Source organism: Camellia sinensis, chromosome 7 (assembly GCF_055761805.1).
Source record: "Camellia sinensis isolate YWXY chromosome 7, ASM5576180v1, whole genome shotgun sequence".
NCBI lineage: Eukaryota > Viridiplantae > Streptophyta > Magnoliopsida > Ericales > Theaceae > Camellia > Camellia sinensis.
The window spans coordinates 3,302,026-3,329,047 of record NC_138967.1 but is presented as its reverse complement, the minus strand read 5'-3'; the positions used below and the strand labels follow the sequence as shown (position 1 = coordinate 3,329,047).

Here is a 27,022-nt window from a genome sequence, read left to right as displayed (position 1 = left end):
GAGCTTGAATGCCAATTCTGATAGAGTTCTCTTCCATTATAATGGACATGGTGTACCAAAATCAACTGTTAATGGTGAAATTTGGGTATTCAATAAGGTTAGTATCTAATATGAAGTTATGATCATGTTCTTTTCTTTATCACTTCTAGAGTAGTGATGTTGTTTCTTAACTGTTCCTTTTGGTAGCTTCTTCTTCTTCTTTTTGTTTTTGTTTTTTTAAGTCTGGAATCAATATATTTTGGTACCAATAGGTGGTAGTAGATTGGCTTAGAGTGATGCCTACTTGGTACTCAACTGTTGTCAATCTTCAACTAGACTTCGAAAAGGTATTTTACTTTGATTGTTTGTTAGGTTGCACTCTCACACTTAAATTTTAGTTGGTTTTGCTGAAAGGAAAGCATTAGTTACAATAATTGAGAAGACCCATGGCGGTAATGGACCCATGGTAATTGGGTCCCCGATTGATACATTGTTAAGCTTACTCATTTTCATTATTATTTTTTCTCATTTGACAATGCCATTGTCTATTAAAAAGAGAAACCAATGTGTGATAGTGTATGTGTGCAGACAAGTAGAGTGAGATCAACCGACGACACGAAGCTAAGATAAGCTCTATACTAATTTCTATTTTTGTTTCCTTTTTTTTTTAACTCTTTGTTTCCAACCATATGCATTATCAATCTAATTTGTCATTACATATAAACATTAGGGATTTTAATCTCTAATTTGATCATTTTATTTCATGTGATGTTTGTTATTTCTTTATGATTTTGGGGTTCTCATGTAGAGAGTTGTACTAAATATAATATTTATGTGGCCAATTGGTAGCTTGACAATAGGACGGAGTCAGTTGCTTGAAGTTAGTTGCTTTTCTTGAGTTGATTTTTGGATTCTAGGATTTTGTCAAAGATCATTTACTCCAAGTGGGTAGATCAAGTACTACTAGGAGCATATCCTCCTTATTGTTCCTTTGCTAGGAGAAAATGTAGTATCGCCCGTAAATTGAGACAACTCTTCCTAAAAGCTGGTTAATGTTTTAAACTTGGTCCCTAAACATAATGATAATCTCTTTGTTCTTTGTGTTATTTATTCTAATTTTAAGATAAATATTTTGTTCTTCGTAGGACATAGCATTAGAACAATATTTTCTAATTAATATCACAGATACATTTCATTTTAAGGGCTCAGATCAATCCTAATTAATATCTCACGGTTGGCATCAATTTTCTTCCCGCTCAAACACTCTCTCCCTCTCCCACCTACCCACGTCTCCTTCCCCATTCCCTTTTTATCTCTCTCTCTCTCTCCCTCTCCCTCTCTGTTACACATCTCCTCCCATTCCCTCTTTGTCTCTCTCTCCCTCTCTGTTCTTCTTTTCTACCCTCCCTCTTGCGCTCAATTTCTGCCTCTCCCCCCTTCTCTCTTTGTGGCTTCAAGTTGCAACCCTCCCACTCGCAAGGTAGGGTTTCTGATTATGAATCGCGACACTGTGCTTCGATTGGGTCACCGAAGGCTAGGGTTTCCACCACCACAACCACCGTCATCATCATCAACTTCCTCAAATTCTACATTGACGTTGCTGTTTTCTTTTTCTCTCTCTACTTCGAACCCCCATGGAAGCTCTCCAGTACCTCTCTCCCTCTCTCTCTCTCTCTCTCTCTCTCTCTCTCTCTCTCTCTTTCTCTCTATGCTTCTCTATGCTTCAAGTAAATCGATGTTTGTTGGTGGAATTGAGGTAATGGTTTAAATCGATGTTTTTGTTTATCATCGTTTTTGTTTCTGGTTTATTGTTTGGTGGTTGCCTAATTAGAACTATGGTAGAAAGTATTGGGTTTTTTTTTTTAAAATTTTGTCAAATGATGTTTTTATTGTGTGCAAAGGGTTTGAAGAGAACAATGACAATAATCAACACTGATTGTTTCTCTTTTTTATTATTTGTTTTTATTGACTGATTAATAACACATTTTGTATAATAGTTAGTATAGAGTATATTATGTGGATTGGGGCATAGATACATACAAAGAAGATTTTAGATCAAGTGGTAGAGCCAACTTGCTCTGGTTGAGTCATCCTCCATGTGGTCTGTTTTGTTTGCAGAAATGATCATGTTTTTGTATACTTCAAGGTTTGCTAGATCACAAATTGGGCTACATAGTATATGATAATATATGAGTTATTTACACGGACATCTCTAAATTATTAGAAAATATTAATTTTATTTTGATTTTATTAGTTTCTTCTCTATGTATAGAAAAGCATTAGCTAATGCATTATTTTTGTCCATTCTCTCTCTTCGGAAAACTCTTCAACTTATATTCTCATACACATTTTCATTTTAGTAGAAATTAACTTCAAATTCTGTGGATTGGGGCATAGATACATACAAAGAAGATTTGAGATCAATTGGTGGAGCCAACTTGCTCTGGTTGAGTCATCCTCCATGTTTGTTGGTGGACTTGAGGTAATGGTTTAAATCGATGTTTTTGTTTATCATCGTTTCTGTTTCTGGTTTATTGTTTGGTGGTTGCCTATTTTGTGGTTCATGGTTTATTGTTTGGTGGTTGCCTAATTAGAACTATGGCAGAAATTATTGGTTTATTTATTTTATTTTTTTAAAAAAAAAATTGTCAAATGATGTTTTTATTGTGTGCAAAGGGTTTGAAGAGAACAATGACAATAATCAACACTGATTGTTTCTCTTTTTGATTATTTGTTTTTATTAACTAATTAATAACACATTTTGTATAATAGTTAGTATAGAGTATATTCTGTGGATTGGGGCATAGATACATACAAAAAAAGATTTTAGATCAAGTGGTGGAGCTAATTTGCTTTGGTTGAGTCATCCTCCATGTGGTATGTTTTGTTTGCAGAAATGATCATGTAAATTTACCTTAGATTTTGTATACTCCAAGGTTTGCTAGATCACAAATTGGGCTACATAGTCTTGGGTGTAAGACTCTTAAAACAGATAACTATTTTTGTAAAAAAAACATGTCAATAACAATAAAAATAGGAAAAGTGGTATACTTTGGATCAGGATAAGAGATCAAAACAAGCCTCAAATCCAAAGATTTCTATCACCATTTCTTGAAATGTTTATTCTTTGTACAACAGTGTCATTTTTTGGGTGAGTATGTACAATAGTGTCATGTCTGACTTTTTCAACATTTCATTTGAAGGGTCAATTTTTGTGATTTTGTGCATATGGAATTGGTTTTTTGAAATGGGTTTGATATCTGAAAATGGGTTTGATTTCATCTTGATTCTATTGCATTTCAAACTCAACCCATTTGTTTGAATGTGATGTATATAGATATAGATATAGATATATATATATATATATATGCTTTAATTTTTTTTTTTTAATTTTAGTTGGATAAATTGTTGTTTGTTGGTGGAATTGAGGTCTTGTGGGTTTAAATTGATTTTTTTGTTTATCATCGTTTCTGTTTCTGTATCTTGATATGTGTTAAGCTTTATTAATCTGCGTTTGAGTTGTTTGAAGTGATAAAATTGCCAGATTTGTTTGTACGTATCAGCTCCAATTTTGTCACTTATGTTGCATTTGTGTTTGTGTTCATAAAAATTAATTCAAAAACTTGGGAAGAAAGTTTGTAATCACTAGGTTTGTGCTTATTTATGTGTGTGAGAATATGTATTTTATCTTTCAAGTTCTATTTTTCCCTTTTTTGATGAATTTCTTGTCCCACAACAATGGTGGAAACAGCGTAAAGAATACCCTAAAAGCTCCATGGTCATCTTCTCCATTTATTCATTAGATCCAAAGCTCACAGACCTGTGGGACTAAAGGAGGGGTGGATTCTACAAAGGTACACTCAACTTTTTAAATTATTTTATTTTATTTTTTATTTTTGCACAGCTGTATTGTTTGCTTTTTTCTTTTCTTTTTTGGACAGAGGATATTCACTCTCTTCAGTTACATTGCTGGATGGATGTTGTTGTGGTCCTTGTTTTATTGTTTTACCTTTTCTTATGTTTCTGATATACTAGGTGTAGTGGATTTTATTTTATTTATTTTTCTTTGTTTTTATTGGGTTGAATTTGTATTTGTTTGACCATTAATTTTGTTTTCAAAAAATATTTAATGATCATGATTACTCCATTCACGGTGGGTTTTTTTTTTAATTATTTTTTTTATTTTTTGTTTTTTAAATTCCAGTCCCTTGATCTAATTTCATGGTGTGTTCATCTGAGCAAACCAAATGGATAGTTGGAGTTATTTGATTTTTTTTTAAAATTTTTTATCAGTTGTTGTTCATAGTATTTCAGTGCACAATGTTAACTCATTAATATTTTTTAATATGATGTTTGGCTTCTATTAGGAATTAAATTGTTCAATATATTTTTAGTTTACGATTTTCTTTTAAATTAATATTATCATCACTGTTTTTAGCAACAAATTTTATTTTCATTTATTAATCTCATCATTAGTTGCATCGTGCCTTCAGGATGATAAGAAACTAGGACATTTATTTTTTGAATTAATAAGAAACTTGAATTTTGATATGAAAGAGTATCTTATGAAAGAGTAGATCTGAATTTTGATTTTATTAATTTTTTTTTCCGCTTCAGGTTATTAATTTCTTTTTTGAATTTTGATATGATTGTTTTGAATTTTTTGATATTTGGTTCTTCTCTATGTGCAGAAAAGCATTAGCTAATGCATTAGCAGCAGCGCCATCCATGTGGACTCTTGGAAATGCAGGCATGGGAGCATTGCAGGTTTTTAATTTCTTGAAACAAATGACCTTTTGCAGCCTTCATATCTGTCTTCTCTTCTTCTTAACGTCATATTGTTAAGTTAATTTATTTATATAAAAATAATAATAATAATTCACAGAAAAGTTTGTAGTCAAGGTCGCCACAGATAATTGGATCGCCCTTTAAGCAAAAAGGGTAGGTGATATTTTAGATCTCACCACATGAAGAAGAACAACTTTTAGATCCTACAAGTAGTGATCTTGCAGCTTCTAACATGGGAGATTTATTGGAAAATCCTTTTTCAAGTGTTTGTATTTTATTTAATCCATAAGATATTCTTATATTCCAATAAGTCTTATTATTTGAACATTTAATCTACAAAATCCTAATTCTCATATTTAAAGTATTTTATGGATATTTTTACCCTTACAAATATTTTTTGAACGGTTAGCAATTTGGTGTGTGAAGGTTCACATTGATAGTGTAAATATTCACATTGACAAGTTAACATTCACACCACATTGATAGTGTAAAAAATAAATTTCGTATGTTGGGTAAGGGTATTTCTTATGTTGAGAAAGTCGCTTAGTTCCACAAAAACTCAAATTTCGCATCCACACACATCTATAAATAAAGAAAACAAACACATCCTCTATTCCAAATCATCTCCATAAATCTTCCCCTATTCCAAATCTTCTCCATAAAAATTCTTTTTCATACGCCTAACACACACACACACACACACACTCTCTCTCTCTCTCTCTCACTCTCTCTCTCTCTCTCTCTCTCTCTCTCTCATTTTTTCATTCTCTCTAGAAATCAATCAAACCATGTATTTCATCGCTGGCCCATTAGAGGTCCTCGCCGTCACCGACTACGGAATCCCAGACATCAAGCTTGCCAAAAAGACGTGGATATGGCCGGGCCAAAAGTTCACCCGAGTTAACATCTCACCAGTCAACTACACCTTCGAAGTTTAGGCTATGAGCACAGAGAAACTCCCATTCATACTTCATGCTGTCTTCACGATCGGCCCCAGGGTCAACTGTGAAGAGAGCATGTTGAAGTACGCAAAGCTCATATCCCCACACGACATGCTCTCGAACAACGTCACGGAGCTTGTGCATGGAGTCATCGAGGGCGAGACTCGAGTTCTCGCTGCCTCGATGACTATGAAGTAGATCTTTAAGGGGACTAAGGAGTTTAAGAAGGAGGTTTTCGATAAGGTTCAACTTGAACTTGAACAGTTTGGGCTTCATATTTATAATACAAATGTTAAGCAGTTGGATGATGTGAGAGGACATGAGTATGTTTCTTATTATTATCCCTTCTAATAAAAGGACAAGTTGTATGTTAGGGGAAATTGAATAGTTGAGTTGGGCTAACGTGATTGTGCTTCCTCCTTGGTGCCAACCTAGCTGGGATTGTGTAAAGATAGCTTTGATGTTTTTGCACTTTCCTCTTTTTTCATGTATTTTGGTGCTTGTACTTGCTCTTTTCATCAATAAAAGTTTCCTTTTTCTTTGCTGATCAAAAAAATAAAAAAAATAAAATAGTTACGTTGGAATGCATGCCTAATAATTTGATGAAATCATCGTCGCAATTAAAAATTAATTGAGAATGTTTCCACACCTTAATGTTCACCTACTTATAATTAGGCTCTTTGGCCTGATAATTGTGTAGCAACACGCTATGATGTGAGTTGGTAAATTCAAAATTTGATACCTTTTGTGTTTACTTATGGCTTTGATTTTATTTTTAAGTCAATTATTAGTTATTAAATTAACTCTTGGTACTTATCCTTAGTTTATGAGTCTTACGCAATTATATGGCAATGACAATTTTGCAATTATAAAACACAACTATATGTGTTTCATTAAAGGACTACTGATCGTCACATAATTCTGTATAAATTTTTTGTGTACAAAATTATTTTGTTGCTAAGGATTTGAAACTGATCAAAAGGTACAAGAAGCAAATTCAGAGCTGTACAAGAAGCAGAAAGAAGTAGAAGCAGTTCTCTTCGATGAGCAAAAAAAGGCAGAAGCACAGAAAGCACGCGCCGATGCAGCCTTCTGCACTTGCCAACACGTGGCTGACGGCGAGCTCTACTTGAAGAAAAAAGAAGCTGAAGGCATCGCCGCAGTGGCAGAAGCCCAAGGCTTTTACTTGAGGAATTACTTAAATTTACAGTATACTTTTATGTACCTATCCCTCAAAATATAAAGCAAAAAGACCATATAGACTGAATAAAGTTTTGAAAACCTTAGAGAACCTAAAATCAGTGTAGAAGAGGTATAAATTAACTTGAACTAGGCAACGTGCCCAACCATGCTAGTGGCAACATCCCAGTCTGCTCATGCACAGTCTGAAGCAACGACGGCAACATGCTATAAACTCCGGCAACATCCTTCATTCCACCGCCACCAGCACCACCTTCACCGCCACCATTATTAGCACCTGACCAGACACTGATTTTGAGTTGCAGCCGCTGCACCGCTTGCGCGTTAGTCTTGGCTATCTCTTGGAACATACCACTATTGATCATCATATAGTCACCGACCGCCGCGTAGTTTCCATTGGCTTCTTTAAGGAGATTCCTCAAGTAAAAGCCTTGGGCTTCTGCCACGGCGGCGATGCCTTCATCTTTTTTTTTCTTCAAGTAGAGCTCGCTGTCTGCCACCTGTTGGCAAGTGTAGAAGGCTGCATCGGCGCCTACTTTCTGTGCTTCTACCTTTTTCTGCTCGTCGAAGAGAACTACTTCTGCTTCTATCTGCTTCTTGTACAGCTCTGAATTTGCTTCTTGTACAGCTCTGAATTTGCTTCTTGTACCTTTTGATCAGTTTCAAATCCTTAGCAACAAAATGATTTTGTACACAAAAAATTTATACAGAATTATGTGATGATCAGTAGTCCTTTAACGAAACACATATAGTTGTGTTTTATAATTGCAAAATTGTCATTGCCATATAATTGCGTAAGACTCATAAACTGAGGATAAGAACTAAAGTGGGCATAAGTACCAAGAGTTAATTTAATAACTAATAATTGACTTAAAAATAAAATCAAAGCCATAAGTAAACACAAAAGGTATCAAATTTTGAATTTACCAACTCACATCACAGCGTGTTGCTACACAATTATCAGGCCAAAGAGCCTAATTATAAGTAGGTGAACATTAAGGTGTGGAAACATTCTCAATTAATTTTTAATTGCGAGGATGATTTCATCAAATTATTAGGCATGCATTCCAACGCAATTTTTTTTTTTTTTGATCAGCAAAGAAAAACGAAACTTTTATTGATGAAAAGAGCAAGTACAACACCAAAATACATGAAAAACAGGAAAGTGCAAAAACATCAAAGCTATCTCTCCACAATCCCAGCTAGGTTAGCACCAAGGAGGAAGCAAAATCACGTTAGCCCAACTCAACTATTCAATTTCCCCTAACATACAACTTGTCCTTTTATTAGAAGGGATAATAATAAGAAACATACTCATGTCCTCTTACCTCATCCAACTGCTTGACATTAGCATTATAAATATGAAGCCCAAACTGATCAAGTTCAAGTTGAACCTTATCAAAAACCTCCTTTTTAAACTCCTTAGTCCCCTTAAAGATCTACTCCATAGTTATCGAGGCAACGAGAACTCAAGTCTCACCCTCGATGACTCCCTGCACAAGCTCCGTGATGTGGTTCGAGAGCATGTCGTGTAGGGATATGAGCTTTGCGTACTTCAACATGCTCTCTTCACAGTCGACCCTAGGGTCGATCGTGAAGACAGCAAGAAGTATGAATGGGAGTTTCTGATGGGCCGGCGATGAAATACATGGTTTGATTGATTTCTAGAGAGAACGAAAAAATGAGAGAGAGAGAGTGTTAGGTGTATGAAGAAGAATTTTTATGGAGAAGATTTGGAATAGGGGAAGATTTATGGAGAAGATTTGGAATAGAGGATGTGTTTGTTTGATTGATTTATAGACGTGTGTGGATGCGAAATTTGAGTTTTTGTGGAACTAAGCGACTTTCTCAACATAAGAAATACCCTTACCCAACATACGAAATTTATTTTTTACACTATCAATGTGGTTTGAATGTTAACTTGTCAATGTGAATATTTACAGTATCAATGTGAACCTTCACACACCAAATTGCTAACCGTTCAAAAAATATTTGTAAGGGTAAAAATATCCATAAAATACTTTAAATATGAGAATTAGGATTTTGTAGATTAAATGTTCAAATAATAAGACTTATTGGAATATAAGAATATCTTATGGATTAATTAAAATACAAACACTTGAAAAAAAATTTTCCAATAAATCTCCCATAAAAAATTTCAATTTTTTTCCTAAAAACCCCTAACATAAAATTGCATCAAATCACATTAATCATACTAAATCAAACATTAAACTGCATTAAACATAAAATCAAAACATTAAATTAAATTACCTTAATTTCATACTCCACGCTAGCCTTGCTCAAATTCTCAGCCTTGAGCTTCTCCAACTGAGTCAAAGCGTTCTTCTCTTCTACCGCCCTCTACAACTCAGCCTCCCTCAATGCCACCGCCTTAGCCGATTCACCTCCGCCAGCTGGGCCAACTGGGCCCACCCCGCCTTCTTCGTTGCCAACTCAGCATTCGCGTCCGCCACATCAGCCGCCTTTTGGTTCTTAAATATTTGTACCTCTGTCTTCACTTTTACTTCCTCCTTTCCCTCTCCTTGCCTCTTTGTCGCTATAATCTTTGTCTTTGCGACAATTTCCGCTGCATTTTGTGTTGTTAGCTCTTCTCGTTGCTTCGAGCCGATCTCACCCTTCATCTTTGCCTCTGCAACATCAATCACTACAAGAAAACCTAGCAAATAACACAGAGGTTTTTGCGACTGGGTGACTACCGTCGCAAAAATTATTTTTTGCGACGCAGTATAGTTGTCGTCGCCAAAAAAGTCTTTTGAGACAGCGTGTATTTGCTGTCGAGAAAAAATGGCCTTTTGCGACAGGGCTGACTTCCGTCGCTAATGATTGTAAAAGAAAATTGCAGGAACATTGGCGATGCATGGTATACCGTCGCAAAATGTATTATTTAGAGACGGTAAGAAGTTACTGTCGCAAATGGTGGACCATCTGTGACGGCAGAAGCCCATCACAAAAAACTATGGGTAAAACGACGTCGTTTCATTTGTTAATTATGATCATTTGCGATGGTTGAAATATGCCATCGCAAAAAAATGAATATTTGACATCCCGCTATTTCTATCCCATTCGCGGTCAAAGTCCCTAAAATCCCCAAAATCCTCAAATCAAAATCCATCTGAAACCGAAATCCCTAAAATCCCCAAAATCCCAACCTAATGTACTGTTGCCCAATCCATTGATCCAACTATTAGAACCAAAATCCCCAAAATCCTCAAATCAAAATCATTCAAAATCAAAATAATGGTGAACGATGGCCTTCACAGAGTGACGAGGGTGAACGACGGCCTTCGCCAGAGTAACGAGTAGCAACGACTGTGAACGACGAGTGACGAGCGACTGTGAGCGACTGTGAATGACCATTCATAAAGTAAGTTTTTGTTCTTGTGCTTTTTACTCGTACCTCTGCACTGTTGATTGGAGTAACTCTTGCCTCAAATCCAAGAAACATAACAATGATATATCTATTCTAATAAATGATAATCGGACCTCTAACCTACGAGTGGGTTGCATGAACTCTTGGTTAATGGGCTAACTTTGTAGACATTAAAATATTCAAGTTCTACAAATTATGTGAAAGAAATGATATATCTATTCCAATAAATGTACTTGGTTCTAATGTGCAAAGAAGTTGATGAAAGATTACAGCACAATGTCAAATATTGGGTCCAATAATTAAAAAAAAAAAACTATGGAAGTTAGTAAGAAAACAAAACTTGAATTTTTTGGAGTGGAGTGGGTTAGATGTAAAAATGCTTTTCAAAATTTTGTTGAAGTGGCTTCAAACCAATAGATCATGGAGTTATTTATTTACTTAGTGGAGCCGTTTCTTATAGACCAAGGCAAATTAAAAACCAAATACATGAATGGTCATTTATGTAAATGGTATTTCAAATGTAAAACTAAGTACTACAATTTCAAGCACTTCCTCTTTGTTGATGGTACCATTTGGCTTGTCTATTATCATTTGGCTATTGAACCCACGAGTAAATATGTATTACAATATCTCTCTCATTCCTTTACTGAAAGATTGCTCTTGAAGTACAAATAGTCCATTTTTATAATATCAGATAAACTGCTAGCGAAAGAGTTGCAGTGGTGTTTTATTAATTGGAGCATGTGAATCCATAGAATAATACCAATTAAGTTTTCAAACTTGATATTATCTTTTTAAAGTGAATTTTTTATTAGAATCAGTACAGTTATTTAGCCATGTGGGGACCGAATAATAGGGATCGTAAAGAGACCGAATGGTTGAATTTGGAGAGTTGGAATATAAACATATTATTCAGCTTCGTCCCGCATATTCAAATCCTACCCTATTCGGTCAAAAGGCCAGTTGGGTTGGGGGGCCGAGTGAAAAGCAGTTTGCTTCAAGAGAAGCCGAATGGCAAACTAAGGGTGGCTCCAGGCCCGAGGCCCAAGAAAGAAAAGATATAAATAGAAGAACATCAGCCAGAAAGAGGTATGTGAGAACCATTTCGCTTAACTTAAAATACAAGTAATCTTGAGTGCAGAGACTGACTAGTCCGTCGGAGTGCTAATTCCGGCAACCCCGACCGGAGTGTTTTATTCCTTTTCAGGTGACTAGCTGAGGATCACGAGCATCCCCCAGGATCAGAAGAGTATTTCCAAACCACTTCACCGCAAGCCACATAGGACAATAGAGAATGAATTTTATTTTATACTTGTTGGTTTTACAATCTTGCATATTATCATTCCCAATGTCATCATTGCCTTCTTTGCCTTTAAGGGATATTCTAATTTTAGAAGATGAGGTTTTAACATGCTCATTTATGTGCAATATAGCTTTGAATAAATAAAAGTGGCATGAAATGAAAAAAAATTCCAACTTGAAAAACTTTATGAATCTTATTTAATTTAGTTTGCAAAGCTGTTATTTTGAATTGCATTGAAAGGAGTCTCTTGTTACATGTAAAGCCTTGGACTGTATACTTTTCCAAATTATGCATTATGGAAGACTTTGGGTTGTCTACTGGACCACATGCATGAAAGATTTAGCCAACGTCTCTCTAAGCCACATAAATTGGTCTATATAGTTAGGGTTTGATGTCTAAAAAATTTAATATGTCATTAGAGTTGGATCTTGAGTAAGCAATTGAATGATTTAAAAAAAAATGTAAGAGGAAAAAAAACCTAGGTACCATTCTTTTGTCTTTAGGGAAGATATTCACAGAGCTAGGTTGAAAAGGACATTCTTGGTTGGTGCCTAAGTTAAAGCTATTAATTTGATAAAAGAGATTCACATCGGACGCCACTCTCTCCCTCGCTACTAATTTGATAAAGATATTTTGTCAAATTTTTTTTATCATAACATATAAAGATATTAGAGTTCGCATTTTTAAACACATGTACGATGCATGCCTTTGTATTCAATGATAAAAAAATAAGTGAAAAAATTATTTAGTGCTAGTATTTTTCATAAGCTACACTATGGTTTGTCTTGAGGCAAGTGGTTAATTCAATCAATAGAATAAAAATGAGAGACATCTCATTGTGAATACAAAGCAAATTACACCCCCAGACTTGTATCCCAAATTGCCACAAACTACATACATATACATACACCTTCCATATAAGAAATAAAAGTTTTTTTTTTCTTCTTTTCCTTTCATAAATCCCTACTCAAATTCAGGATCCAACACAGCCTATAGGTAAACTCGCTGCCAAACCACAACCATAACAAAAGAAAAGAACTTATTAAAGCCATATCTATATAACAGCTATCTATATAACAGCACATAAGTGGTACCAGTTCACAAATTTACAACTAGCAGGTTTAGCTACCAATCCCCTCTTCCCTTAGGATAATTAATATGTGATATTATGTCTTGTAATTATATTTTTACCCTTACATCTCATTATGACTCTTACATTTGTTGTAATTATATTTTTTTCTAGGGCATATTTGTTTGCATGTGTGATGTATATCTCCCAGTAAGTTTGCCTGAAGCAAATTAATAGTGGGAAACACATATGCATGTGGAAAATGATTGGCATTTAAATATATTTATATATATTGTTGAGAAGATTACAAAAGAAGTGAAGTGTGCATTTGAGGGAAGTACAGATGATGGATAAGAGTTGGATTGATTTTCCAAATAGGATGTCAAGGGAATACATTAATGGGATTAATCAATTCCTTGTGTTTGCCTACACCAATAGGGTTGAAGGTTCGATGATTAGTTGTCCGTGTAGAAAATGTGAGAATCGATACCATCTTGTACGAGAGGGTGTACGGGAGCATCTGATTTTGAATGGATTTTTAAAAAAGTACAAACATTGGATTAATCATGAGGAATCTTACGTATCTCTACATGGTAATCGAGAGAATGAAACATTGGCTAATTTAGACATTGGGGACGATATGGTTGGAATGATACAAGGGGCTATGGGAAATCCACATGCCGGTACAAGTGTTGAGGGTAATGAACCACAGGGGCCTGATGCCCATGCATCTGAACCCCAGCTCAGTCCAAATGCAGAGACTGCAAAGTATTTCAAACTTCTTCAAAATGCACAAAGTGAATTGTATCCGGGTTGTCAGAAGTTCACATCTTTGTCATTCATTGTTTGACTTCTACATCTGAAGGTGCTTAATCAGTGGACAGACAAGTCTGTTGACATGTTGCTTGAGTTATTGAATGAGGCGTTCCTGTTGGGTGTCAAACTCCTGGACTCATATTATAAAGCTCAAAAGGTCACAACAGATTTGGGCTTCACGTATGAGACGTGGGATGCATGTCCCAACAGTTGCATGTTGTTTCGAAACGAGGATGCCAATCTTGATAAATGTTTCATATGCAACAGTTCAAGATGGAAATCAAATGGTGATGGTGGTTTAAATGGTCCTCACAACGGTGGCAAACGAATAGCTGCAAAACAAATGAGGCATTTTCCTTTAAAGCCAAGGTTGCAGAGGTTGTTTATGTCATCCAAGACGGCTAAGTTAATGAGATGGCATGCAGAGGAACGAACCAATGACGGTGTCTTTAGGCATCTTGCAGACTCCCTTGCATGGAAAGATTTTGATCATCGGAATATTGACTTTAGTAATGATTGTAGAAGTGTAAGGCTTGGCTTAGCATCTGATGGTTTTAACCCATTCAGGACGATGAACATAGTTCATAGCACTTGGCCTGTTGTACTCATTCCATACAACTTGCCGCCATGGATGTGCATGAAACAGCCATTTCTAATTTTATTTGTGCTTATTGATGGCCCGAAAGAACCTAGTGACAAGATTGATGTGTATATGCAACTATTGATTGAGGAGTTAAAAGAATTATGGAATGACGATGCCTCTATATTTGATGCATCAACAAATCAAATGTTTCAAATGCATGCAGCTTTACTGTGGACAATTTGTGATTTTCCTGCATATGCAAACTTGTCAGGATGGAGCACTAAAGGTGAATATGCATGTCCTTGTTGCAATAGGGAAACTACATCATGTTGGTTGAAGCATAGTAGGAAACAATCATACTTGGGTCATCGCAGATTTTTACCTAGTGGCCATAAATTCCGAAAGGATAAAGTATCATTTGGTGGTAGTCGGGAAGTCAGATTCAAACCCAAATTGTTGTCTGGAACTGCGATGCTGCTACAATTAGAATCTGCGGGTATTTTAACCCAATACAAGAGGAATGACCTTAAGGAGAGGCATATGAGACAAGTAGAAAAGGAGAAAGCTGGACATTGCACCCATAGCTAGAAGAAAAAGAGTATCTTCTATGAACTGCCATATTGGGAGCACAATCTAATAAGACACAACCTCGATGTGATACATATAGAGAAGAATGTTTGTGACAATGTGTTGTGGACAGTATTAGGGGTTGCAGGAAAATCGAAGGATGGTGTTAATGCTCGGCGTGATTTACAAGAAATGAATATTAAAAAACCCCTACATTTGCAGTTAAGAGGATCGAATAAAGCTTATTTACCACCCGCACAATTCACGATGACCAAGGATGAGAAAGATTTGTTCTTGAAAGTATTGAAGGAAGTTAGAGTTCCCGACGGGTATTCATCCAATATATCGCGTCGCGTGCGCTTACATGATAAAAGTATTGGGGGTCTTAAGAGCCACGATAGTCATATTCTGATGCAACAACTAATTCCATTGGCAATTCGAAAATTGTTACCGAAGAATTTAATTGAACCTTTGATTGAATTGAGCAATTTCTTTAGACAATTGTGTTCCAAAGCGAATCGTGCGAGGGATTTGCAATATATTCAAGATCGTATCACCGTAACACTTTGTCATCTAGAGAAAATATTTCCTCCTACTTTTTTGATATAATGGAGCACTTGCCTATTCATCTAGCTGATGAAGCATTATTGGGTGGAGCGATTCAATTTTGATGGATGTATCCAATTGAGAGGTATCTTCTTACTTTGAAGCAATATGTGCGTAATAGAGCTCATCCAGAAGGTTCAATTGCTAAAGGATATCTTATGGAAGAATGCATGAATTTTTGTGCACAATATCTCAATAATGTGGAAACCAAATCTAATCGACCCGTGAGGAACTACAGTGGTGATGATAATCTGGGTCGTGCTGTTGGTGAAAGCACAAGCTTTTATCTTGATAATACTTCTTGGGTACAAACTCATCGGTATGTCTTATTCAATACATCCGCGGTTCAACTATTTATAATGTAAGTTATGTCACTCACTCAATATTTTATTATGTTTCATTGAATTTTGAACCAAATGTTTTTTTTTTGGGGGATAAAATTTCAATCTACACAACAAACACTTTGAAGAACTTAAGGTCAAAATGCCTCGTGTTGACGATCATCAGCTTCGGCGTGAACACTTTGAAACTTTTCACATTTGGTTCAAGGAACATGTATGTATTTAAATCTAGAGATTCTATTTACCTAAGTCGAACTACATTTTAAATTTTATAATTTTTATTTTTTTAAAATAGGTTTAAACTTTGCGAAGGACTAGTGATGTCATATTTTCTGAAGAGATTATTGTATTGGCAAATGGTCCTCATAACCTGGCAAGGATGTTCAACGGGTATATAATGAATGGGTTTCGGTATTGAGTAAAGGCCATGGATGACCGTCGAGCCACACAAAATTATGATGTAGCTTTGAAGGCAGATACCATAAGTTATGCTAGTCGGAAAGACAAGAATCCTCGTGTGGGGTCTGTGTACTATTATGGACAATTGACCGATGTTGTTGAGATTCGATATTCCAATAAGAAGAAGCATGTGTTGTTTAAGTGTGATTAGATTGACAACATTCACGGGAAGATACAAGATGTCTTCAATTTCATATTGGTCAACTTCAATAATTTGTTGTACCTAGATGATCGAATTACCAATGAACCTTTCATCTTAGCATCCCAAGCAGAGCAAGTTTGGTATGTTGCAGACCCATTAGAACCAGACTGGCAAGTAGTGGTGAAGATGTCTCAAAGAGGTTTATTTGATTTGAATTCGACTGATCCAGAAATCGCGCAATTTATGAGCCAACAATTAGAAGAAAACATAATGCTCCGTGATGAAGAAGTTGGTTGGGTGAGGGAAGCCGCAGAAGGAGAAACACTTGATGTGGAAATAGACTAATATTTAATAAACATTATTAATTAAATTCAGGCCAAGGTTGTAGTTAATGTTCAGTTTCTTAATTTACTTTGTCTTTGTAATTGTATTAGTTCAATTAATATCATATTATAGTTGATTCAAAATCATTCTCTACATTTCTAATGTCAATTAATGTCACGGCACTTGCAGATTATTATGGCAAGGAAGAGGAATCCTGATCATCCCCTACGCATGATGTCCGATGTGGTACGTAAGACGACATCAACGACACCACCATCAGAGGAGGCATCACATCGGCCACCATCAAAAGGGCCATTAGTGCCACCACTATCTGACCAGCTACTGCAGCGACCACTATTAGTGGCACCACCATTAGAGGAGGCATCACAGCGAGCACCATTAGTGCCACCGCATCGACCACCATCAGTGGGACCACAGTAGCTATCATCTACTCAGCCTCCACGCCTACCATTGGAGCATCCACCATCAGTGGCACCGCAGCAGCTATCATCTCGACTAGAGTCATCGGCTTATGAGCCATCCGCAAGTATATAAATTTGCTTTGATTTGTATGAAAATTATTTAAATATATATTTATTTGTTCTCATTACATATAACTTGTTTATTTTCATTGTATTTTTCAGACCCTTCGACTTCTTCACAGCCTACCTCAGGTATAAGAAATTGATTTGTATTGACATTATTTAAATTTGTATTTGTTTATTATCATTGCATATTGTTTATTCTTATTGTATCTCGCAGGTCATGTTAGTTCTTCATCAACCTCGAGTAGGTGTGGTAGAGGATGTGCCAAGGGCATTAGGGAGTGGGGTACTGGTACAAAGTTGGACATACAATTTGATGAAAATTACTGTCTAATAGGGGATAACGTGTCTAAGTTAACTACTCAACTTGGCATTATTGTGCGAAAAGGTAACATTAGTCCTCTTACTTTTCTTGACTGGAACACTGTGCCTGATGATATTCTTGATGCTATCTGGAAGGATGTGAAGGTAAAAGTATATTTTTGTCCAAAAATTTAAATTCCAAAATTGTGTTATTATTATTTAAACTTTGAAATTGTGTTTTATAGGACAATTTGAATATATGTCCAGAGGAGTACACTCTAATCTGCATGAAAAACTGTAACAGCATATGGAAGGATCACAAGAATAAGATTAAGTCTAAGTATTTCAAGCCTAGAAGTTCTGATCCTAATCTGAAGGATGATGTTCCTTTGCACATTGTGCCAAGCTAGTGGGAAGAACTTGTGGAGTATTGGCGTACTTTTGATGCTGAGGTATACAAATAAGTTATATGTATGATATGTAAACAGACAAATCATATTTATATACTTACATTTGTTGAACCTGTTATAGAAAATTGCAACTAGGAACGTTAAAAATCGGCGAGCTTACGGCATAGCTCATATCACAGGGCGTACTAATTTCGCTCAGATACAACATGAGGTTTATATTTTATTGTTTTATTTTTGTATATAAATAAACATTGTATATTTGCAAATTATTTGGATTCTAATTTTCATATTTCTAAAAAAATGTAGATGACCAATAAGGGGGAGTCTACTGATAAATTGAATGTTTGGCTTATGACACGTAGAGCAGATGACCTAGAGGTTATCCAGATCTTGGTAGTTTCCAAACACCTTTGATTGTATTTAAAGTTTATTTTTTATTTTTTGTGTGTCAACCATCTTAATTTGGCATATACTTATATGTCTTATTCAATACAGGATGAGTTTAATGGCCAACTCTCTATGCTACCAGAGGATTTTCGGACTTTGGAGGCTAGAAATGCCATTTTCCATGAGTTGATAGGTCATGACGGACATGGATATTGTCAGAATTGTGCCTCGGAGAGCAGTGTATAAAGACGGTGCTGGGCCATCACAATCAACACCCCAGCCATCGACTATTGTTCAGATCACCCAGCAGGTTCGTACGGAGCTAAGGGATGAGTTGAGGGAGGAGCTGAGGGAGGAGCTGAAGGAGGAGATGCGAGCAGAGTTCTCTACACATTTACAGCAGCTGAGAGCTGAGATGATGGCCTTTGTGTCACAGGGGGCAAGTATGGATCCCAACAGACAGGTTCGATATAAATTAAATTGTTTAATAGTTAAATTTTCACACAACATTATGTATAAAATTCGAATATGATTAACACATTATGCATTGGCTATCATAGGCTCCTGATGCATCGAGTGGCCACCGAGCATTTAGGGAATCTGCAGAAGACGAGAATCCATATACACCACCACCAAAAGATCATGTATAAAATGTATCTTTACATTCTAAGCTAAAATATATCTTTGCATTCTTTGCATTCTAAGCTAAGAGACTTGTGGGAGAAGATGGGACTCAAATTAGGTTTCCGGATTAGGAGTTAGAGACGGATTTCACTCTGGGCAAACTAGTTCTTTAAGAAACTTGAATTCGAGGTGTTGACGCCCAAAAATCACCAAACGGGATCGGATTGGCACGAAACTTGGCACACACGACCGCCTAGGCACGAGAGACTTGTGGGAGAAGACAGGACTCCAATCGGGTTCCCGGTTTGGGAGTTAGAGCCGTATTTCGATCCAGGCAAACTAGTTCCTTAAGTAATTTGAATTCGAGGTGTTGACGCCCCAAAATCACCAAATGGGATCGGATTGGCACAAACTTAGCACACACGACCGCTTAGGAACAAGAGACTTGTGGGAGAAGACGGGACACCAATCGGGTTCCCGGTTTGGGAGTTAGAGTCGGATATCCCTCCAGGCAAACTAGTTCCTTAGGAAACTTGAATTCGAAGTGTTGACACCCCAAAATCACCAAATAGGGTCGGATTGGCACGAAACTTGGCACACAGGACCGCCTAGGCACGAAAAACTTGTGGGAGAAGACGGGACTCCAATCGGGTTCTCGGTTTAGGAGTTAGAGTTGGATATCCCTCTAGGCAAACTAGTTCCCTAAGAAACTTGAATTCGAGGTATTGACGCCCCAAAATCACCAAACGGGGTCGGATTGGCACGAAACTTGGCACACATGACTGCCTAGGCACGAGAGACTTGTAGGAAAAGACGGTACTCCAATCGGGTTCCCGGTTTGGGAGTTAGAGCCGTATTTCGTTCTAGGCAAACTAGTTTCTTAAGAAACTTGAATTCAAGGTGTTGATGCCCCCAAAAGGGGTCGGATTGGCACGAAAATTGGCACACACGACCGCCTAGGCATGAGAGACTTGTGGGAGAAGACGGGGCTCGAATCGGGTTCCCGATTTGGGAGTTAGAGCTGTATTTCGGTCTAGGCAAACTAGTTCCTTAAGAAACTTGAATTCGAGGTGTTGACACCCCAAAATCACCAAACGACGTCGATTTAGCACGAAACTTGGCACACACGACCGCCTAGGCACGAGAGATTTGTGGGAGAAGACAGGGCTCGAATCAGGTTCCCAGTTTGGGAGTTGGGGTCGGATTTCTGTCTAGCCAAAATTATTTACTTAACTATCTTTGTAATTATATAGTAGTTAATTTTTTTATGTTTTTTTGTAATTAAAATATTAACACATAATTATATTGTTATTAATTATTTTTATTTTTTATTTTCAGATATTTCCTGAGTAGCAGTATTCTTCTTGTGGAATGCAGGCGTTTGAAGATTGCGACCAACTTTTGTTTTTGTAACCCACGGAAGAATTATGACGAAAACTTTTATTTTTGATTTACGTTATTTAGATTTGTGAACAACATTATGTATATATTATACAACATTATGTGGTGGGATAATTTTGCTGATGTGTTGTTATGAATGGAAGAATACTTTAATTATGGATGAATTTTTATTTATATACAGAAATTTTTATATTATTATGTAATTATCGGGTTTTTTTTTTTTAGTTATTTTCATTTAACACAGGTAATTTTCTTATTTTTAATAATTTTATTGCAGTTTTTTTTTTTTTGAGACGGCACCACACTGTCTCAAAAAAAAAATTAGAACCAGGTTTTTTGCGGCGGTAGTATAGCCATCGCAAAAGATATTGGCATTATTAATTAGTTGAAATTAAAGGCCTTTAGTGACGGTATTCTTCACCGTTGCAAATAATAGCTTTAGAGACGGCATGTTTGCGGTCTCAAATAACCATTTAGCGACGGTATTTTGCCGTCGCACATAACCATTTTAGTGACGGCACCACAGTGCCATCTCAAAAACTTTAGATTTCTACGCATTATTGCCGACAGTATTTTGCCGTTGCTAAAAGCCATTTTTGTCGTCGCCTATATTTTGCGACGGCGTTACACCGTCGCTAAAGGCCTTTAGAAACCCCCTTTGTTGCGACCCCCCTCTTGCCGTCGCTAAAAGCCAGTTGCCATCGCAAAAAAGCAAATTTTTTGTCGTGAATCTATACCAAAAAATACAATCAATGCACATTGTAAAAATTGAAGTTCATCATTATTGAAACTAAAAAACTTTCTTGATTCATATTTATTCATTTTTTAGTCAAATTTTTTTAGGTAGTCTTGACTGGATTATTCTAAAAAATAAAATAAAAAATGAGTTAATTATCAAAAAGTCCTGTCTACATATTTGGTGGTAGTTTAGGTGCTGTCAAAAAGTTTTTGAACCAATAAGTCCCATTTATAGGTAAAAAGACGTTTTTCCCTTTAATCCCAAAACTGAGAATGTTCTCAATTTCAAAACTGAGAATGTTCTCAATTTTCAAAACAGAGAATGATTTCAGTATATAATTATCAAAACTAAGAAATTTCTGTTTAGCTTCTGAGAAAAGTATGGGATTGAAAATAAAGATAATTCTGCGAACCTGACACATTAGATTGCTGAATTGGGTTTTTTTTTCATGATTAAAATTGAGAATATTATAAACTGAGAATATTCTCAATTTCTTTAGCCATTCTCAATTGAGCTTTTTTCATATCTGTAGGCACGACTGTAAGCATACCATAAAATAACAGGGGCATCTAAATTCATTATCGAAAATCGATTCATTTGCTACAGCATTTGAATGGAATTATTACAGGCAAGAATTGGCCACAAACCTGAAATCACAACTAAATCAAACAAAATGAATTCACCACATCGTGGCTTGTTTTGTGTTGCGATTATAGAATCTAAGCACATCTTCGACTCCCACCATCACCGATCGAAGCATATCGAGATGGATCGAAGTAGATCGAAACTCTGCTACGTTGTTTGATGGTACCTTCATCGATTTTCAAGCGTGAGTGAGAGTAGAGTATGTGTTACACCATATCGATGCACACCTCTGACTGCCACCGTGACCATCGAAGCATATTGCGATGGATTGAAGTAAATCGAGCTCTGCTACGTCGTCTTGACGTATCTGGATCTTCTATTGTTGGCAATTTCAACATTGCTATGAGGTTGAGGTTGTTGCGTCGCTTATGTTCTTTGCCATCAGCATCGGTTTGCTCGTTGTCAATGGACGGAGGGGAAGTGATCGGAGGTGAGAGGAGAGGGACTGAGGCAGATGAGGCGATGGTTGGAAGATGACCATCTAATTCCCAAATTCAGGTTTGGAAGGGTAAATTGGTCTATTAAAAATTAATGGGACTTGAAGGAGCAAATAATTTTATCTAGGACCTATTGGATTATAAGTTCACAAAATAGGACTTGTATGTAAATGGCCCATAAAAAATAGAGTTAATTTTGAAAAAAATGTTCAAATAATACTGAATGTTCAAAAATAGTGAAAAAATAGAGTTAATTTTTACACCATCAATGTGAATGAATAAATAGTGAATGTTCAAAAAATAGAGTTAATAAAAAATAGAGTTAATTTTGAAAAAATGTTCAAAAATAGTGAATGTTCACACCGTCAATGTGGTGTGAATGCTAACTTGTCAATGTGAATATTTACACTATCAATGTGAACCTTCACACACCAAATTGCTAACCATTCAAAAAATATTTGTAAGGGTAAAAATATCCATAAAATACTTTAAATATGAGAATTAGGATTTTGTTGATCAAATGTTCAAATAATAGGACTTATTGGAATATAAGAATATCTTATGGATTAATTAAAATACAAACACTTAAAAAAGGATTTTCCAATTGTGGAGAAGTGGTTTGGAAATACTCTTCAGATCCTGTGAGACGCTAGTGATCCTCAGCTAGTCACCTGAAAAGATACAAACACTCCGGTCGGGGGTGCCGAAATTAGCACTCCGACGGACAAGTCAATTCAGACACTCAGGATAGCTTGTTTACTAAGTTAAGTGAAGTGATTCTTACATACCTTTCTCAATCCATTGTTCCTGTATTTATACCTGTTCCTTTTGATCCTCGGGGCCAGGGCCTACTTTTTAATCATTGTCCTTTCTCTTATTCGACTCTAGGGATCTACACTTATTCGACACATGTATTATATTCGGCTTCCCATTCTCGTAGGATACAGCCGATTAATATCAGTCTTCTAAGGTACGCACCTTCTGATTTTGCCATTATTCGACTCCCACAATTGCCCCCCGAACTCCCCATTGACGGTAGTTAATCGGCGTGTTTGGTCTTGAATTGGAAAAGTCAAAATAGGTCAGGCGGCTTCACGTACCCCAATACAGATGTCAGAATGCGCACACCTTTAAGGTTATCATTACACTTTCCCGCCTCATTCGTGCGTCTCGCATTTATTGCGATTTGAAATTTCAGTCCTTTTGAGTGCACATTTCGTCGAGTATTCGAGACTCTTGGACCGCCAGCGGGTATCCCTTCTCTGACTCGCATTTGCTGCAACTCGTCTCCGTCTACCCTCGTCTCCCTTGCTCCTCGTAAGTCTTCTTCTCTTTTCTTTGCAATCCTACTTTCTGTTTGTTATTTTAATTTTGGCGAACCCTTGATTCCCCGCAAAAATGGCTAAACACTTGAAAGACCTCCTTTCTGAGGGTCGTGTTTCCGGATTCTGGCGACACTTTTCCATCTCGACGATGTTCATCTGTCTCTAGTGACGGACAATACTCTGGATATGGAGAGAGAGGATCGAAATTCAATCGTCTTTCCTCACCTATCCATTGTAGAGGGCGGGGTCCATTTTCCCCTACATCCATTCCTTAGGGCCGTCCTCCGCCATTGGGGTCTGATTCCTTCTCAGCCCAACGTGAACTTTTTTTGAATCGTAATGGGGATCGTAGAGTTAAACCGGCGCCTCAGGATCGATCTTAGCATTCCGGCCATTCGGCACTACTATGCTTTAGCCAAATCTTCCGGTCAGCTTGGGCGGTACTTTCTTAGGGCCAAGGATACTGACCATCATTCGGTAACCATGCTTGCCAGTTCTGGTAAGCGTGTGGACGACGTAATGGTCAATGTCCGAGGGAACTTGGAATTTGGCAAAAGCGAGGGTCACCTAGACCCTATTCCCAGACGGAGGGCTGAACCAGGTTGCCGTGTGTCTCCTTGCTTTTATTAAACTTTTCTTTCACTCGGCCTTCTCTCCATGTTTAACCCTTTGTCTTTACAGGCAGTAAATTGAAGAAGATTCTGGTTTCTACTGACGACGTAGTCCTTGCGCAGATTGCGACTGCACTCGGATACTTCGGCCGTCCAAACGTACAGAAGCAAGGGAGAGTGACCCACATACTTCTTCGATATGAGCCTACTTATACTACTTTTTCGGCCGCTGACAACATTCTAATTCCATCCGGCGATTAACACCTTGCGGCTCTTATCTTCCCTAGCTTCATGAACCTTAGGCAAGTTGGTCTCGAAGCATCTGATTCGAGGCAAGACGTGGAGCCGGTGATAGAGGTAGTCGCCAAACCAGCCAGAGAGTTCGCTGAGGAGGCCGAAGAGGTTGACGAGGCCCTAAACTCGGCGTTTAAGGCAGCCAGACTTCGTCAGCCTACCTCGCCGTCCACTTCAGGTCGGGCAGAGTTTTCTTCTGGAGATATTTTTGGAAGTTTGGGAGACCTACCCGGCGATTTTTTTGAAGGTATGGCTGGGGAAAATCTCACGCAGATGGCTCGAAAGAAAAATGCCGAGCGAATGGCCGCCCGAAAAAAAGCCGAGGCCGCCCGTTCTGGACCTGCCTTGATTGAGTCTTTCGAACCCGTTATTCAAGAGCCGGCTCAGATTGTTACGGCCGAAATGGCAAAAGAGGTTGAACAACCAGTCATTGAAGAACGGTTGATTCCGGAAGAGCGGGGCAAGAAGCGTAGCGCCGACAGATGGGCCGGTTCGGAAGATAGTCCTGCTAACAAAAGGCCTCGCATAGAAGAGTCAAACGTGGTTGTTCCTTTCATTGTTCAGCCAAAGATCAGAGACATGCCGATTTCCTCTGACGCATCCATCATTACCGACCCAGCGGTAGCTTTGAGCCTGGCGGCTTCAGTCTCCCTACCAGCTGATAAGGCATCCTTTCATGCCGTGCCGGATTTGGTGGCCGTAGCCCTATCTGCTCAGTCGGCCCTTTTGGTAGGTGAACTTGACTTGTTTTGATTTTGGTTGCCTATGGCATCTAACGATCCCAACTCGTTTTGCAGATGGTCAGCAGGATCGCCGACTTGGGCTGTCGCCTACACGATGCCCTTGAGAGAATTGACCGTTTGCAGTTAGAAGTGGGCAATCAAAAGAGCAGGGCCGAGTTTAAGATGATGAGAGCCGCAATGGAGACTGTGCGAGCCTAAGCCGAAGTAGAAAGGGCTTGGACTGCCAATCATCTCTGTTCTGATGCCGAAGATAGGGGCGAACGGGAGCAAAGAATTGCTTAGGCTAGCCGAGGAGGCGCTTAACAATGTGGAGACTGAGTTAGCGGAGTTGAAGGCGGCCAAGGAAAAGGAAGAATCTGAGGCTTCTGCCGCATTTGAAGCAGGAAAAGGCCCCGCCTTCAAGGAATACGTAGATGAAGTCCCTAAGTTTGAGAATCAGGGATTCAAACATGGGTGGCTTAAGGCCCTTGATGCCGCTGGGGTTACATTGGCCTTGCCAATTCCGTATGAGCAGGTGGACGTTGAGCCACTTGAGTCTGAGCCCGAGGATTGATCTGGGAGTCATTCGAATTTTATGAAATGCTTTCCCTTTTGATGTGTGTTTTTGTTTTAAGGACTTTTGGTGGTTCCGAGTAGTTTTCATGTATAAATTGGTTACTGCCTGTGCTTAATTTATTAATGAAAATTACCTTGTCGTTTCACTACTACTTATGCACAGTTTGTGATGTTATGTTGGTGAAGAATTTTTGCCTTTCACTACTTTAGATAAAATGATTACTCTGTTGAGCTTCCTACGATTGAATATCTTGGCAATATTGACTTATCATTCGTATGCCAAACTTTCACTACTTTAGATAAAATGATTACTCTGTTGAGCTTTCTACGATTGAATATCTTGGCAATATTGAATTATCATTCGTATGCCGAATAGTTTGTGGGTATTACGCTGGTGAACCGATTCATGGGCCGGCTGGGGCACTTAATCTGAATAGATTGATTAATCTGCCCTTGCCCCAGGCAGTGCATGATCATTCGGGCGCCGAATAAGACGAACTCAGGAGTTTTGAAGTCGATTCATGGGCCGGCTAGATCACTTAAGCCGAATATATTTGATCAATCTATCTGCCCTTGCCCCAGGCGGTGCATGATCACTCAGGAGTTTTGAAGTCGATTCATGGGCCGGCTGGAGCACTTGAGCTGAATATATTGATAAATCTATCTACCCTTGCCCCAGGCGGTGCGTGATCACTTAGGAGTTTTGAAGTCGATTCATGGGTCGGCTAGAGCACTTGAGCCGAATATATTGATAAATCCATCTGCCCTTGCCCCAGGCGGTGCATGATCATTCGGGCCCCGGATGAGACGAACTCAGGAGTTTTGAGGTCGATTCATGGGCCAGCTGGAGCACTTAAGCCGAATATATTCGATCACTTAAGCCGAATATATTGATAAATCTATCTGCCCTTGCCCCAAGCGGTGCATGATCACTCATGAGTTTTGAAGTCGATTAATGGGCCGGCTGGAGCACTTAAGCCGAATATATTGATAAATCTATCTGCCCTTACCCCAGGCGGGTCAATCCAATCGGCGCCGGGCGATTGAGGTTTTCACAATTAATGAGATTGCCTCGAGGGTGCTGCCTCTGTAAAGGACAAATGATTAAAAGTACAACTTTTATGAGCACAGTAAGCCACTGACTCCAGCTTTTGAAGGTATCGTGTGAATGTCGAATAGACTTTTCTTTAACAGCAGAGGGGAAGCGAGGACGCTAGTTGAGCTAGGTGGAGACATGAATCGAGGTAGTGACCCTTCGCGCACAGGGAGTAGGAGTTCCAGGGATCAAGAGAGGTGTCAGTCTCCTCGACGTCGAAGCAAGTCACCTAAGGGGGACAAGCAGTCGCAGGGCAGATCTCCTCAACCTTGAGTCGAGAGGGGATCTGACGCGAATCCGTGCCCATTAAGCTTTGCAGTATTTGTGGGGAATAGACCCATGACAGAGGCGGACTCGATCGTTCGAGACCCAAATGTAGCGGTCGAGTTTGCTCGACA

General features: G+C 38.0%; 1 pseudogene; it reads right to left on the bottom strand.

The window, feature by feature from the left end:
- Positions 1-7,027: 7,027 nt before the first annotated feature.
- Positions 7,028-27,022, bottom strand: part of LOC114317919 (flotillin-like protein 4 pseudogene) — a 30,139-nt pseudogene continuing 10,144 nt past the window's right edge.